This window comes from Ochlerotatus camptorhynchus, unplaced genomic scaffold (assembly GCF_037179485.1).
Source record: "Ochlerotatus camptorhynchus isolate MF236.1 unplaced genomic scaffold, CSIRO-AGI_Acam_v1.1 ptg000516l, whole genome shotgun sequence".
Classification (NCBI taxonomy): domain Eukaryota; kingdom Metazoa; phylum Arthropoda; class Insecta; order Diptera; family Culicidae; genus Ochlerotatus; species Ochlerotatus camptorhynchus.
Window position 1 is genome coordinate 1,256,079 of NW_027041000.1, and position 17,411 is coordinate 1,273,489.

Sequence of the window (17,411 nt, forward strand, 5' to 3'; positions counted from 1 at the left end):
AATTCCCATCTGTACCCCTTAGTAGCAGTGAGTGCTTCCTCCTATCCGATTCTGTGAACGCAGGCCATCCTCTATCACGGGCGAGTTGCCATTTTGTGTGGTCTCGGCCATTGGCCGCCCAACGTGTGAGTCGCTCGGATTGGGATCAAGCGACCGTCCAAACAAATACCGTCGGAGCTCCCAGCCGCCCGCCAGTAAATCAACTAGCCCCAAAACGTTGATAAAATATAAAATTGAAGGTCAAAATCCAAAATCTAAGCTGTGTTGTGTTCATCACTTGTCTTTTGGTCTTCATTGTTTCATTTATATTTTAATTGTGTTGAACTTTACCCAGTGAACATGTGAGTAAAGGGGAGAAAGATCCCTGAAAGAAATTCTCCCGTGGACCACCAAAAGACCCTGATAGCCATGGCAGTTAGCTGTAAAAGAGGCCTTTGTCATGCACACCCCAGTCGGTTGCCGTGGTTAGACCAGCAACCGGGGGATTTTCCTCCCAGGGCCCTGATCAAAGCTGCTAGTTACAAAATAATGATCGAGATTAGTGAAAAGTAAGGGAAGTTGTTAGTTGATTTTACCAGCAAAGAGTTTGACAATAGCGCGAGGGTATATTATTATGATGCTGATTAGACGAATCCTGGGAAAGCATCATCCTCGTTGTTAGAGAAACCTCTGAAATCCGGGATGTTCAGTTGACCATCGCTACTTGAATCACTGAGAGAGTATCTTCCGAGTCTTCGTATTCAGACTTCACTATTTCATTGAAAATTCTTTTTTTTTTTTTCCTTTGGTTTGTTTTTTCCGTCGATCTTGTTTTCCGTGCTGAGCACCAATGCTACCGACGTGCCAGGAAGGCAGCTCCCACACCTGGACCCTATCTATCGACCCATCAACTCATGAACCGGGGACCAACGGCTTTACTTCCCATCCGAAGGAAGGCGTGATCAGAGATGTTATGCCTCAGAACATCCCGGCGGCGCCGACTGGCATTGAAAATTCTTGTCGTGGCTGTTTTAAACTCGCTTCAGTTGGTCTACATTTGATTGACGACGAATAAATAAATAAATAAGTTATTAGCCACCTCGTGCCAATAATCCGCCGATCGATCGGTTCCTTCTGCATCGTGCTTTGCGCTGGTTTTCCATGTGAAGCAAGGTCTTCCAATTCTCTTCTTCTCCGGGATCCCATACTAAAGGGCCCTCCTGATTATCTGTTATGATGGTCCTGTTTTTATGAAAGTAAAATGATGTTCTATTCCTCTATCAAAGTTGATCGAGCGTGCAGATAGTTAGTATTGTTGTCTTTTTCAAAACTTCATCGTCTTGATGTAATGAAAAGAAAATCGCCACTCGATCAAGTCAAATTCAAAGGAAGTACCTGTATGATGTCACATTCCGAAAGTTCTGAACCAAAAAAAAATGTTGAAGCCATACACTCAATTATTTAGAAAAACAATTTTTCTAATCTTATCTAATCTAATCTAATACAAACGCAGTCATTACGACAAAGCATCCTGGAAAATGATTAGGTTAGATGAGGTCTAATCATTTTTCTTGTCTAATTGATGTTTAATGTTGAATCTACAGGGGTGGAAGGATGCGTGGACATACAGTACCAAACGCTCCGAGTTACTATGTGTAGTTGTGTGTAATGTGTTAATATTTGTACAATATTGAAGAATCAAAAAATAATGCAATGGAAGGATCTTACCGAATTATCTCCTATGTTGGTAATGATTGTTTTACGATGCATCCACTCCTTGTTTGTCATGGGGTTTGGGATGCAGTTCCTCGTCATTGCTCGTGGTTATGTTTAGTGGTGTTACACTGAGGAACCGCACGCCAGTCGAAGGAAGATTGTCCTGCAAAAGTATCCGCAAATCAAGAAGTTTTTCGGTTATGATCCGCGGTTCAAGTTTGTGGCTGGTGCCATGGTGCTAACGCAGTTTGCGATGTTGTTCATAATGAAGGACCAATCGTGAAAGATGATTTTCCTGGTGGTATATTTTTTGGAGGGGTGATTAATCATTCGCTAGAGCTCTCCTGTCACGAGATTGCTCACAATATGGCTTTTGGAAATGCAAGGCCGATGGCAAACCGGCTGTTTGGATTTTTCTGCAACCTACCGATCGGAGGAGCGGATGCATCCAACGAAACTTTTAAGCGCAAAAGAATCATTACCAACATAGGAGATAATTCGGTAAGATCCTTCCATTGCATTATTTTATGATCAATATTGTACAAATATTTACACATTACACACAACTACACATATTTAGTAACTCGGAGCGTTTGGTACGGTATGTCCACGCATCCTTCCACCCCTGTAGATTCAAGAAATGTTCCCATTCATTTCCATGAATCATCTTTGCGGCAAATACGTCGCAGCAGGCCTGGCCGTATTGATGTTTATATCATATTTCAGATATGCTGTAAACATCAATTAGACAAGAAAAATGATTAGACCTCATCTAACCTAATCTTTTTTTTTGATGCTTTCTCGTACTGGCTGCGTTTGTATTAGATTAGATTAGATTAGACTGTATAGTGTATTTTCAATGTTTTGTCTCAAGAAAGTTTTCACCTTAAAAGACTTATACCGAATTTGTTTTTGATCCAGTTCCAACGAGGATCGGTCTGTTTTCTGAAAAACGTCTGATGGTTGTTACGTTTTTGTAACCTGAGGTTGAAGTTCACACTGACAAATAGTTCGGTTTTGCACAACCCGGATCGTAAACAAAATTTGATAATTTGAAGAAAAAAAGTATAGCGTTGGTCCTGTAACAAATCAGAAACATTGTTCTGTTTACGGATATGCTCTACGGACGCTAGATTTATCCAGACCGAAATATATTTCGATATAAAAACCAAATGCTAACATACCAACGAACGATTCAAACCGGCAGCCCTAATGCTGGCCGAATACGGTTTCCATTCGGGGTTGGACTGTTTTCTGGTTGGCCGAAAAAAGGTTCTGTTTTGATTGCAAACAACCATGTTCGATGGCGCTGGTTTGTTGGAAATTTACGAGCAAATAGCAAACCCATCCAATTCAGGTACACTCATCTTCTGTTGCTTCTTCATTTGGCCTTCAATTTATGTATGTTGTATAGGCGATAGCCAGTTGCCAAGCGTTTGTTGCTGCTGCTGCTGCTGCTACCCATGCTGTTGCAAGATTGTTGCTTCTGATGTTTGTACAGGCGATCTTTAACAAACCAGACCTGACACCGATTCCGAATCCTGCTAGAATTAAGTAATCAATAAAAATCTGCTTGCCATAGGCATGTATAAAAGGCTTTCGATTGCCGGGGTTTGGTATCACATTCGATTCTCACCCGTTCGAAGGAAGTGAACAGTTCACCCTATTAAGATGGCAAAACTTCTGGTAAGAATTTTATTTAATCTGAGTAGGATTGCTTTGGAATCTAGCATTTGTTGCTTTTGGTAGGCAATTTGTTTCCTTCTGCTGGCGGTGGTTTCAATCTACGCAATGCCGGCATCTCCGGATGCCGGTGCGACGATCGTGAGGCAGGAACAGGAAGTCAACCCGGATGGATCCTTCAGCTACGCATTCGAAACGAGCAATGGTATTAAAGCAAGTGCCTCCAGTGCAGATGGAGCTAAAATTACCGGCGAATATTCCTACACCGGGCCGGATGGTGTTTTGTACACGGTACGATACGTGGCTGACGAAACCGGATTCCATCCAGAAGGGGCTCACATTCCAAAGTGAAACTGAGAAGCGCTGGAGGAAGCTTTTTAGTTTAATTTAGTCAATTGAATAGTGAAATCCCATTTCGGTACTAGACAATAAAGATTGATACGCTCCTAGGAAGTTGCCACTCTTTGAAATTGAAACATTAGGCTTCATTCTGCTGGATGAATGTCAAGTGCTTTACTGCAGCTAAGTTAATTAGGAAACTTCAAATGATTCCTCTGTCAAAGACGGAAAGACCGGCAATTAAGACAACAAATCTTCTCTGTTTCCAACAGGTAAGTCAATTGTTTGCTCTTGGATCATCCGACTATAATTATGCACTTTCAGTTGATTTTCTTACTCAGTATGAAACAAAGAAGGATACAAAAATATTTAAATCTCTTGTTCCCTCCCGTGTTTAAAACAGAAACGGAAATCGGTGGGATAAAAAAGTGAATCCGAACAAGTTTTCTTTTTTGCTACCCAAGCAATGGTCCGGTACGAGGAAGGAAAATGATGGAAAACCTATTTATCCGCTTGTTTTTCTTTTTGTTGGCTGGTCCTGTCTGGCGGGAGATTTTTTTTTAATTTGTTCGCCATGGTGACCACTCTGGCCGGAGGGTGATGAAAACGCTAATGAATTACCTGGAACGAGAGGGAAAGTAAAGGAAATTGTAAGCCCAAGCTGACCTTCTCTAGTGTATATTTTTAATAATTTACGGTGCTTCAAAGGAAATTAAAACATGAATTTTGAATGCTCTGGGAGCTTGTGTAAATAATGTACATTGAAGGATGGTGGAGCGTGTTAAATGTTTGACTTTTTGAGCTGAAGCATGACCGTGGGGGTGATGGATGAATTGTTTCAAATTCTATGGTGATTTATTATACAGTACCCGTTCGATGTTGGCACCGTTCCAAAATCGAACGGTTTAAAAAAATCGTGAGATTTACAAGTTTTATCTTTGAGGCATCAGTTTTATACTAACAGGTTAAATGTTGATGTCATAGAGCGTCATTTTGCTTTTACTCATCAATTTTACATTGCCATTGGTATATTTGCAACATGTCCACAATGAACGGAGTGCCCAGATTGACAATAGACTACCACTTTTGATTCTAATTAGTGTTTCTTGTTCAGGTCATGCCGAGAAACTATTCCTGATAAGTTTACCAAAAGTAACGTTTTCTGATTCCAGAGAATTCAAGAATTACAAAAAATGAGATCACATTCATCGGGAAAAAAATCCGGAAATTTTTTTCCGGAGAAACGATTAAGAATCTTTCGGAGGATATTGAGAATGGGAGAATATAGAAAGAGGAAAATAATTATCCCGTAAAGTACCAGGACGTACAAATTTTTTTTTCAACAAACTCGTTCTCAGCAATGACCTCTCCGATTTTCTTAAACTTGGATTTTTATGTAAGGGGAATAGTTGAACTAGCTTTTGACGTAGATACCACCCCCTTAGAACCCTCCTTGTTCTTGGGAGACGTAAATATGGCTGTGTGTTTTTGTACTTTTTTAACCAGTTTGACCAAATGTTTTGAATTTTCACGCGAATTGGTTGTCTGGTGCAGCAAATGCTATCAGTAAGACTGAATTAAGATGTTTCCATAACGTATGGCTACGATATTATCGGTTACGGGAGTCCCGGAAATCGGTTCTGTAGGATATAGTAATATCTTAGGCAAAAGTATCTTGTGGCATGTCAAATCATGTCAAATAGGTATAATAAAGTGAATGAAGATGATTTTAGATGATTTTGGCCAGTTTGGCATCGGTTTCGGCACGCGGATCTGTGAATTCCGGCGAACGGTTTGTTGGAATATAATTACATTGAGGTTATGATATCATATTAAGGCTTGTACTTGAAAAAAAAATTCACCATTTCACGCGGATAGTAACTTTTTTATCCGTACGCAAAAATTGATGAAAATCTGGGTATAACTAGTTTGGAGTGAATTGTTTACATGTGCAAAATTTCATAACAATCGGTTCAGCAGTTATTGAGATGTCATCGAAACAAGAAGAAAATCCCCGGAGAATTTTGCGCGCCGTCATGGAAAACCCGACTGTGACCATGAGATGGATCGGAAGACAACTGGAAATCACCCGTACAACTGTGTCTCGGGTGGTAAAATCGTTTAAGGAGTCCCAGACGACCGATCGGTGGGCTGGAAGTGTAAGAAAATCGAAGACAGCTGACCCTGTGAAGGCCCGTAAGGTGTTGGATTATTTCAAGCGTAATCCGAACCTTTCGATTCGCAACGTGGCTCTGAAGGCAAAGTGTTCCGCCTGGTTAGTTCAGCAAACCATGAAACGAGCTGGGCTTCGAGTATTGAAGGTCCGGGAGGCACCGAACCGGCATGATCAACAAAACACGGCGGCCAAATCCCGCGCAAGGAAGCTGTATCGAGAGTGGTTAACGAAACCGAAGTATGTGGTTATGGATGACGAAACCTACATCAAGGCAGATACCGGGGCTGGAGTTCTACGTTGCCAAATCACGGTTTGATGTTCCGGAGGAAGAAGAAAGTGGATAAATTCGCCAAAAAATACTTGCTCGGGCAGGCCATATGCCAATGCGGCAAACTGACTAAACCGTACATCACAATGGGTACAATCAACAGCGAAATTTACCGCACCGAGTGCCTCCAGAATCGTCTGTTGCCCTTCCTGCGGTCCCACGGAGGCAAGACATTATTTTGGCCGGACCTGGCATCATGCCATTACGCGTGATCGACGTTGGATTGGTACAGAGACAATAACGTTGTGTTTGTAGCAAAAACCGCCAACCCCCCAAATTCACCAGAGATTCGTCCGGTGGAAAGATGTTGGGCCATAATGAAGGCCAAAGTTCGAAAATCGTCCAAGGTGTTTAAGAATGAGCTGGAGTTGAAGAAAGAATGGATGAAAGTGACCAAAAAGGTCGGCTCCACCATTGCACAACAAGTAATGAGGGGTCTTAAGGGAAAGGTGCGGGCTTTCAGCTATGAGAAGGAAATTGAATAAAGTAATTATGCCGAAACATAATCCATATGTATTAGTTCATTCCCTGAAAGTTTCAAGAAAATCCGACTTAAAATAAATTTTTGGCTAACACTTTTGTCTGGTGCATTTTTTTTCGAGTACAGGCCTTATGCCAAAATGACAAGCTATGATCAATGAAATCAGGTTGTAGTGTATCTGATGACATTTGGGCATCGGTTCCGGGAAATCCGTAGAATCCGGTTTTATGCCCCACAGTAACATTCGCGGTATAACAATCATGCCGCATATCAATCAATCAAGATTATTCGTGGTGATTCCTTTGCCATACTGTCACATTGGTATCGGTTCCGGGATTGCGGAATTCCATTTCATAGATTGTGCAATACGATACGGTAAGGTATAATCATATTCATGAAAGCCATATCATGTGATGGTTCCAATCACAAAAACAGTTTGAGATAAATCCTGTGACACATGGCCACATTGACATCGGTTTCTGTGATCCTGAAACCCAGTTCTTTAGGCCATAGTCATATTTGAGGCAAATGAATCATACGGCAGATCAAATCATAGGACGATTATATCAGATAATTATTTTGTCATATAGACACATTGGCATCTGTTCCAAGTCCTCCGGTATCTGGTTCCGTGAATTCTTGATTTTACTAGGACTAGGTTTAGTTTTTTTTCTCAATTTTGCGTGACATAATAAATGGATCGCCCCTACTGCAAATAATCTGAGGACAGTTGCCACTGATCCTGGTGCTCTGGAAGTCATTATAAACATACGGTCCTAGCTAAACTTTTCCAAAGAGTATGACCATCCACGATCTGATCCAGATTCTCCGGAAATCATTCCAGCCCCATAAACGGCTAAAATATTTCATAGCGTGCAAAAAATCAATTTCTCATAGCAAACTCGTGTGAATATTACAATGCCAATCATTCAGGAAATTGTGAACACATTCCTTCATACTGGATCAGATCCAGGTTCTCCGGAAGTAATTTTGAACTAATATTCCATGGAGTGCAACATATAAAATCAACATAACAAGCCCAAGTGAATATTACAATTCCAACGTTTCAGCTGGTTACTGGGGTCAGTAAGCAACTGTCCAAAGTACAAAAAACAAAGCCATATTTACGTCTCTCAAGAACGATAAGGGTTCTAAGGGGGTGGTGTTTACGTCAAAATTAGTTCAACTATTCCCCTTGCATACAAATTCAAGCTTATGAAAATCGGATGAGTCATTGCTGAGAACGAGTTTGTTGAAAAAAAAATCGTTCGTCCTGGTACTTTGCGGGTTAAAGTTGAAAGGAATTTTCGCGGGAAGTTGTAATAAAAATCCGGGATAATTCGATAAATAACATCGGGGCTAGTCTTGAAATAAAAACTATGGTAGAAGATAATTCTGGTAGAAATCAAATGCATTTTTAAAGAGATTCGCTAGAAGTATTTGAAGACAGTTAAAAGACACTTCCAAACGAATACAGAAACGATTATTAGGAGTTTTGGAGGATTGTCCAGAAGAAGCTGTGATAATCTTCCGAAGAAAGTAGAAAGACACTTCCGAGAAAAGTCGGCTGCAACTTTCCTGGAAGTCGAAAGACAATTACAGAAAAAGTAAGAAGAACCTCCAATATAAGTTGGGTTAAACTTTCGGGTAAGTCTTCAGAAACTTTCAGGGGACGTCGAAATACTTCTGAGAGGACTCAAAAGAAAATTCTAGTGGATGCTGGAGAAGACGGATGCTGGAAGAAACCTCCTACGATAGTTTGAAGGGATCATATGTAGAAATTTGGAAGAATCTTCCAGCGTAAACCAGCAAGGTTTTGGGAAGAAACTTCTAGGAGACAGAAGAATCCTCCGAAAGGATATCAGAAGTCTCCCGAGCAAAGTCTGAGATCAAATTGAAATCTAAATTTGATGTTGTGATTTCACTGATAATAGATTACTCAGGTTGTTGTCTTTATGGTCGTTTTAACGGTTAAAATATCAAAATTGAGAGCAAACATATCTTCCTGTGACATCACATTGAAAACTATTTCTGCTATCAGGGAGAGCAAACTGAAAACCAAATTTGCTATCCATTTTTCCTGTTGATAACAAAACAAGTATTCAATTTGATGTTATGCTAAGGCAATGAAAACAAACCCGTAACAACATATTTTTAAAGAGCAAATGTTCAGCAAAATGAAAACAAAATTTGGTATCAAATTTGTCAATGTGTAAACTGAAATCAAATTATGATTTCAGTTTGATGTTGATATCAAAACTTGATTTCAATTGGCTGTCATTTTGATGCTAGACTTTGCTCGGACTGACAGTGCATGGCGATACTGTGATATGCTGGAAAAAATCTTCCAGAGAAAGTTGGTAGAAAATTCGGAGGAAAGTTAAAAGAAACCACCGAGAGAGGACTGAAGAATTTTCCGGTTGCAGTCAAAAACATTCTAAGGAAGACAGTCAAAAAACATTTGTGAAAACCATATGGAATTGAAAGCAATTGAAAATAGTTTAACTAATCATGCATGAAGTAAACGATTTACATAGTTCGAAATGCTTAACTTCAAATATCAGACTTAATGTATTCATTTAATACGATAGATAAGGAGATGAAAGTATAGACTTGATAGTTCCATTAGATTACGGCAGTGTGAAAATTGTACAAAGTTTTTCTACTGTCTCTATTCAATTTTCATACTGCCGTACTCCAGCGGAACTATCAACTCCAGGCATAGAAAATCATTTGCATTAATTTCATACATTCATTTACATTCATTTGCCTCTAACTTTTTTCATCAACAGCATTCCGCAAAATAATGTAAAGAGCTTTTGAGGTTTTCTTATTAGCCTCAATTTTTGCTCTTAACTCAAATCTGTATCTCTTATGCATCACGAACTAGAGCGCGCAGAACTTGTTACTGTTTTTCAGTGAATGTAATATACATTCACTGAAAAACAGTAGTGGCTTCTGTTCGCTCTGGTTCGATATGCATAAGAGATACGGATTTTACTTGTTTACAAAAGTTGTAGCTTATAACAAAACCTACAAAAGCTCAATACATTATTTTGCGAAATGCTGCTGAAGAAAAAAGTAAGAGGCAAATGAATGTAAATGAATACACGAAATGAATGAAAAAAATTTTCCATTCCTGATCAACTCTTTACTTTCATCTCCTCATCTATCATATAAAATGACCACTTTAAGCCTGATATTAGACGTTAAGCATCTCCAACTATGTAAATATACAGGAAAAACTTCCAAGCAAAGTTGAAATAAAATTCCGAGTGATATCAAGTTTAAGCTTCTAGGAAGTCGGAAGCCGAATCGAGGGGAAGCCAGATATTTTCAAGTATCAGAAAGTAAAATAAAAGCATTCTGATACAGCTGCCTAATCACAGGATAAAAAGAATTTTCCGATTCCCGAGAAATATCGGGAAAAGCCATTTATTTAAAAAAAAGACCGCAAAATAGAAACACTATCCTCAAAATAGAATTTCGACATTTTTGGAAATATGGTTGCAGATATGTTACACGTCCTCAAAACAGTATAGGACATGTTTGGAATGGTCATAGTGATCAGTGTTGCCATAGATATTCTATTTGGCCACCAATTATCGAGATTTTAAGGATAATGATGTAAAGTGTATAGTTTTGGACTAACATACCTTTCATATCCCTACCTGTTGCAAGGACGTGGCCAGGACAATCCTTAAGTGTTGGAGCGGGATATGTTTTTTTATCTGGGAGATAGTAATTATTTACTATTTACTATCTGTCCAGTGATAGATTTTTTTTTTTTTTTTAATAATCCATTTATTTGTCAAGGCTCAAATGCGTTAGCTTTGCGGAGCCGAATATTTTTTACATTATTGTGTGTGAATATAATTTTCTTACAACTAATGTTAGTAGAACGGGGGCCGATTACTCGCGGTTTACTCGAGATTAGGGATTAAATTTATTGATCATTTGGAGGGAGGACAAGGGAAAGCATTTTGAACTAATTTAAAACTTAAACGTAAAGGATGACTAAAACACAAAACACTAAACACATACATCAACAGCTTTAAGAAAGTCGTAAATAAGCTTCATAATGTCGATATCACGGCAAGCCAAGACGTCTCTAATTGGCTTAAAGGGTTGTTTTCCTCGGACCCTAAGGGAATCACACAGAACGGATCTCGCCTCACAATGCAAGGAGCAGGACCAAACAACATGCTCGATGTCGTGATAACCGTTTCCACAGGTACATAAGTTGCTGTCGGCGAGCGTAATACGGAAGAGGTGGGCGTTTAACGAACAGTGATTGGACATGAGCCTGGACATTACACGAATAAAATCACGACTCATATCCAACCCTTTGAACCAGGGTTTGATCGACACCTGTGGGACAATAGAATGTAGCCATCTTCCCAGATCACCATCATTCCACTTTTGTTGCCAGTTGGCGAGGACTTGCTGACTAGAGATCGTGAAAAATTCGTGGTAGGCGATTTGTTGCTCGTAAATATCGCCTTCCATAGCGCCCACCTTGGCCAGCGAGTCCGCTTTCTCATTGCCCGGGATAGAGCAATGAGAAGGGACCCATACCAAGGTGATGACATGTGAGCTGTTTGATAAAGCACTCAATGACGATCGTATTTCCTGGAGGAAATACGCCGAGTGCTTCATCGGCCTCATTGAACGCATAGCCTCCAGGGAGCTTAGGCTATCCGTAAAAATGAAATAATGGTCAGGTGGAAGTGAGGCAATACGCTCTAACGTGTACGATATAGCTGCTAGTTCAGCAACGTATACCGAACACGGCTTTTGAAGCTTGTATGAGGCGCTATGAAGATCGTGGAATACTCCAAAACCAGTGGACGCATTTATCACCGACCCATCTGTGAAAAATCTCTTCTCGGTGGGGACGTGGCGGTATTTGTTCGCAAAAATAGTTGGGACAATCAGGGCACGGTGAGGCTCTGGAATTCCTTGAATCTCCTGCCTCATTGTGAGATCGAATCTCACGGAAGAACCACTGAAATGATGGGAGACAGCGCGATTGGGGTTGAACGAGGAGGGGCCGATGTCCAGAGTCATGTACTCGTAGTACAAGCTCATGAATCGTGTTTGAGGATTCCGCTCTAGCAGCTTCTCAAAGTTTTCGATCACCAGCGGGTTCATGACTTCACAGCGGATGAGGAACCGGAACGATAAATCCGCAAAACGATTTGTTAAGGGGAGGACGCCCGCAAGAACTTCAAGACTCATGGTATGCGTCGATTGCATACAACCTAGCGCGATTCGAATGCAACGATATTGAATCCTTTGGAGCTTCAATATGTGCGTCCCCGCCGCCGATTGAAAGCAAAAGCTACCGTACTCCAAAATCGAGAGAATGGTGGTCTTGTAGAGTCTTATCAGATCTTCCGGATGGGCTCCCCATGAAGTGCCGGTAATGGAACGAAGGAAATTGATTCGCTGTTGGCATCTCTGCCTCAGATACGCTATGTGTTTTCCCCAAGTGCACTTGGAATCGAACCAGACACCTAAATACTTAAACGACATGCTGTGAGTGATTGTTCTACCCATAAGTTGAAGCTGAAACTGTGCTGGATAAAGCTTCCTAGAAAAAACAACCATCTCTGTTTTCTCCGGAGAGAATTCGATACCCAGATTCATTGCCCAAGTAGACAAATTATCCAAGGTATCTTGCAATGGTCCTTGCAGGTCCGGTGCTGTTGGTCCAACCATGGAAACCACGCCGTCATCTGCAAGCTGCCTTAGCGTGCAATTTTCGGCCAGACATTCATCAATGTCTTTGACATAGAAGTTGTACAGGAGGGGACTTAAACATGAGCCTTGTGGAAGACCCATGTAGCTGATTCGTGCAATTTCCGTGTTGCCATGAGAGAAGCTCATTCGTTTCTCGGACAACAAATTAAACAGGAAATTGTTGATAATCGGAGAAAGCCCACTCGCATGGAGTTTTTCCGAAAGGATGTCGATGCAAATAGAATCAAACGCCCCTTTAATGTCCAAGAAAACTGAACCCATCTGCTGTTTTGCAGCATAGGCTAATTGGATTTCAGTTGAAAGCAACGCAAGGCAGTCGTTCGTCCCTTTGCCCCTACGGAATCCAAATTGCGTATCTGAGAGTAAGCCATTCACCTCGACCCACTTGTCCAGACGAAGAAGAATCATTTTTTCTAACAGCTTCCGAATACACGACAGCATCGCGATGGGACGGTACGAATTATGATCCGAAGCGGGTTTACCGGGCTTCTGGATGGCAATAACTCTCACTTGTCTCCAATCATCCGGAACAACGTTGAGCTCAAGGAATCGATTGAACAAGTTCAACAATCGCCTCTTTGTGACTTCTGGGAGGTTCTTGAGCAGGTTGAACTTGATTCGATCAATTCCCGGAGCTGAGTTATTGCATGAAAGAAGAGCAATTGAGAATTCTACCATCGAAAACGGGGAGTCCATGTCATCGTTTTCCAGTGGCGGATCGCGAGTGTTGCATCGGACCGGAACCGAATCGGGACAAACCTTACGCGCGAAGTCGAAAATCCACTTGTTAGAGTACTCCTTGCCCTCGTTGACCGACGATGCCGCGTTACGCATTCTCCTGCCGACATTCCAGAGCGTTTGCATGGAAGTCTCTCGCGATAGCCCTTCGACGAACCGACGCCAGTAACCGCGTTTTTTAGCCCTGACCAAGCTCTTAAACTTTTCCTCTAGCTCCGTATACCGCTCAAAGTATTCGCGGGAACCGTATTTACGAAACTGTTTAAACGCGGTAGACTTCTCTTTATTCACGACGGTGCATTCCTGGTCCCACCACACAGTGGGAGGACGTTTGCGAATGGTAGTGCCAGGAACAGGCTTCGTTTGTGCTTGAAGCGCGCAATCCACTATGAGCCGCGATAGGAAGGAGTACTCATCCAATGGAGAGAGAACGTCGACCGATTCTGAACCGTCACGGACCGCGTTCGCGTATTCTTCCCAATTGATGTTTTTCGTGAGATCGTACGCGATGTTGATTGGACACTGTGAAGATGAACCGTTGGAAATCGAAATTTTGATGGGCAAATGATCACTACCATAGGGGTCTTGGATTACCTCCCACATGCAATCCAATGATAGTGAGTTCGAACAGAGTGACAAGTCTAGTCTGCTCTCTCTTGCTGGAGGTTTGGCTATTCGAGTTACTTCACCGGTGTTTAGAATGGTCATATTGAAATCGTCGCATAGGTCATAGATGATGGTTGAGCGGTTGTCATCGTACAGCTCTCCCCAGCCTGTACCGTGGGAATTAAAATCCCCTAAGATCAACCGCGGCTCAGGTAGCACTGAGCAGATGTCAGATAGCGCTCGCCGAGAAACAGCCGTTCTCGGAGGGATGTATAACGAGGTAATACTGAAGGTTTTACCTCTAATATTCACCTGACATGCGACAATTTCAATACCTGACACTGGAGGAAGGTCGATTCTGTAGAATGAGTGTTGTTTGTTGACCCCTAGGAGCACCCCACCGTACGAATCTGCACGATCGAGACGGATAATGTTGTAGTCGTGAAGAGAAAGGTTAACATCTGGAGAGAGCCATGTTTCGCAGAGAGCAAACGCATCACAGTGTATGTTATGCAGTAAAAATTTGAATATGTCTAGTTTTGGTAAAATGCTTCTACAATTCCATTGAAGGAGAGATACCGTATCATTTTTTGGAAAATTATCCATCGAAGGATACGAATGAAGCAAGGAGGGGCCACTTGGAAGCAAATTGCTTCAGAAAAGGTTTCACGATTGGAAGCATCATGTTAATGATGCTCCGAAGAGGGTCAGTGATGTTGAACAGATCGAGAATGCTGTCCACAATTCCAGAAAGCGTGAACATGGCGTTCTGCTGTTCTGGTTGCAAAACTGGGACATCTGGGGTTTTAGATGTTCCCGGAAGCCCCGGAAATTCTTTGTCATAATCGACAGGCTTAAAACCCGGTGGATTAGGTTTCGGTTTATTTCCGTGACCTCTTGATTTATCCAAGTGGGCTTGGGAGTCAGTTTTTTTAGTTTTCTGCGAGTCATTCTTGGATCGCTTCCTTGAAGGACCTTTGAAAACAAAAAGACTTCCGTCATTGCCCTCTGAGTCAGTGTCGTCCTCGTCAACTGGGAGAAGATTGAACGGATTATTGTTTTCTTTTTCCGGAGTGATTTTGGGAGGAGGATTGAAAGTCTTCAAGATCTCCGCAAAGGAACGCTGAGAGCGCGCCTTCAGAGACCGTTCAAGTTTTTTTCCTTGCTGTTTATACTTCGGGCAATCTGCGAGAAGATGCGGAGGTGCCAAACAATAAACACATTTAGGAGGAGCACCACAAGCACCCTCCGCATGCTTCTCGCCGCACTGATCGCATCGTGGCTTGTTGCCGCAGAAGGCGGCGGTGTGGCCTAATTGTTTGCACTTGGTGCAGTTCATCACCCTTGGTATAAACAACCGCACAGGAAGTCGAACCCTCCCAATTCGGACGTAATCTGGCAGAGTTGATCCGGAGAAAGTCACTCGAAACGAGTCAGTCAGCGAATAGATTTTTTTTGTCCCGTCGAGGGATGCTGACTGCATTTGGGTGCAGTCAAGAATCTTGACTTCTGGAAGAACGGGGTTCTTGAAGACACCAACCCCCCTCTTCAAGAAGTCATCGCAGGTCAAACTCGCTTCGGTGACCACTCCTTCGATTTCCACGTCACGACTGGGAATGTAAACGCGGTACTCTAACGTAAAAAGCTCGCAGGCAACAATCTCATTCGCCTGCTTGCGGTTACCAACAGTGACGCGCAGTTTGTCTGGCCTCACCTTCAAAATGTCGGTCACTGACGAGAAATGTTTGAATAGATCTTTTTCGATCTGGTTAACGTTAAGCGGTTTTTGTTTGGGTCGGAAAAAAACGACCCATGGGCCTGTCGAGGCGTCTGGGTATGACTTATGGCGGGGGGCAGTTTTTGTTTTCTTGGCGGGGTTAGGCGGAGTAGGGGGAGACGGTTTTGGCGGTGTGGGGGGAGAGGGATTAGGTGGGGTAGGGGGAAACGGGTTTGGTGGTGCGGGGGGTGACGGTGCTGGTGGTGTTGGTGGCGATGGATTAGGCGGAGTAGGAGGAGATGGGGTAGGCGGTACGGGCTCCGGTGCTCGTTTTCGCCTGGGCCGCTTCGGGATGGTTCCGGTGTACTTCTTCACCGTGGCTGACGTTTCCACGTCGGACAGTTCGTCTTCAGTGGGAAGGGCAGGAAGGGTATTCCCCCCGCCATCACTATTACCATCCATTGCGGGGCAACTGCCACCGCAATAGATACAAAACAACTACACACAGGGAACACACAGGGACAAGAGAAAAAGAAGAAGAAAATATTTGCGTGGGATGGGAGAAAGGGGAAACTAAAACAAAGGGGCAATAAAAAAAACTTATTCGCTACTTAACTACACCGGCACAAAGCGTGTGTGTGGAAACGCTGTTATCACGTGGTGCGTTGGTGTTGGTCCACGCTGCTATCCGGTGGTGATGGTTGGTGTTGGTGGGTCGGCAAGCTGGTGATACGACACGCTTCACTATCACTTGCACACCCTCGCGACGGCGTGAAAAAATGATGGACTTGACGACGCCGTTAACTCCGGTGATGGATTACCGGGATGAATTAAAGCTGGATGGTAACTCCAAGGGGCTCGGCCGATGGAATTCCACTTCCTCTGTTGGACACTGGTCACTTGGGGCACCCAATGGGGGGTGAAAAAAACCGCTCGGGCGGAAAAAACACCGAAAAAACTAGATGCCGCGCAACTGAAACCGGGACGTTGTTAACCGACTGAATGCTCAACTAGGAATGAAAGTGATAGATATCCGTCTTGCTCTTAATAGTACTGAATTCGTACCACCTACGATATTTTGCAACTTAATCGATGCTAATCCTAATGCTAATGAAGTAAAATGTATAGTTTGACAGATGTTCTGTGTTGTTGACCATTTCCTTTCAGAATTAGAGAAAAGTAAAAAAAAAAAATATGAGGCCGTTTGCAATGCTGAGTTCCAAAATTGTTTCAAAATACTCGAAAGTTTTCTCCCTTTTTATGGCACAGACCTGTTGGTCCATATTAGTACTCGAAAGTTCTAAAATTTGAACTCAAAATTGTCAAAATTGAAACTGCAAAACGATCAGCGCAACGCGCAGTTGTAAACAGTGTTTAGTATTCATACATATGTGTTTGTTTGGCCTAAAAGCACTACCCGCACTTAGTCTTTCTTAATCTAGCGTAGTTTGGCATCAAATAGAATGTTATTATTACTGATGGCTTCCAAATTTATTTACCTTTCCTTACGTACCGTCAGATTTGATAAAGAGAAACAAATTGTTGAGATATTGTTAAAAGTCTAACACTGCTTCTTGATGCCAAACTCGGTCTATGGATTCTAAACTCGGCCTAATGCATTGAAACGCCATTGAAACGTCAATGAATTCACTTCTGCCTATCGGATGAAGATAAACATTGATTCGTCTTCATTTGTATTTGAGAATATTGGGTGCAAATATTCATATCATGCGTTCTTATTGACTTCGTTCGGTAGCATTTCAACTAAATCGATATAACGCTTAACCCATGTAACCAAAAGTTCTAATAAAAAGGTATTTGTGGCTTAAGCAGCTTGTTTGAAGGTGGTCTGTAGAATTCTATGCAGCCTCATTTTTAAATA

General features: G+C 42.1%; 1 protein-coding gene across 1 annotated transcript in view; it reads right to left on the reverse strand.

Moving 5' to 3' along the window:
• The window catches only part of LOC135712915 (Krueppel-like factor luna), a 328,356-nt gene extending 326,609 nt beyond the window's left edge, over nucleotides 1-1,747 (reverse strand). The window contains exon 1 of the mRNA XM_065236013.1: nucleotides 1,708-1,747. The gene's annotated coding sequence lies outside the window, so the exon portion shown is untranslated. The remainder of the gene's footprint in view (nucleotides 1-1,707) is intronic.
• Nucleotides 1,748-17,411: the final 15,664 nt, after the last annotated feature.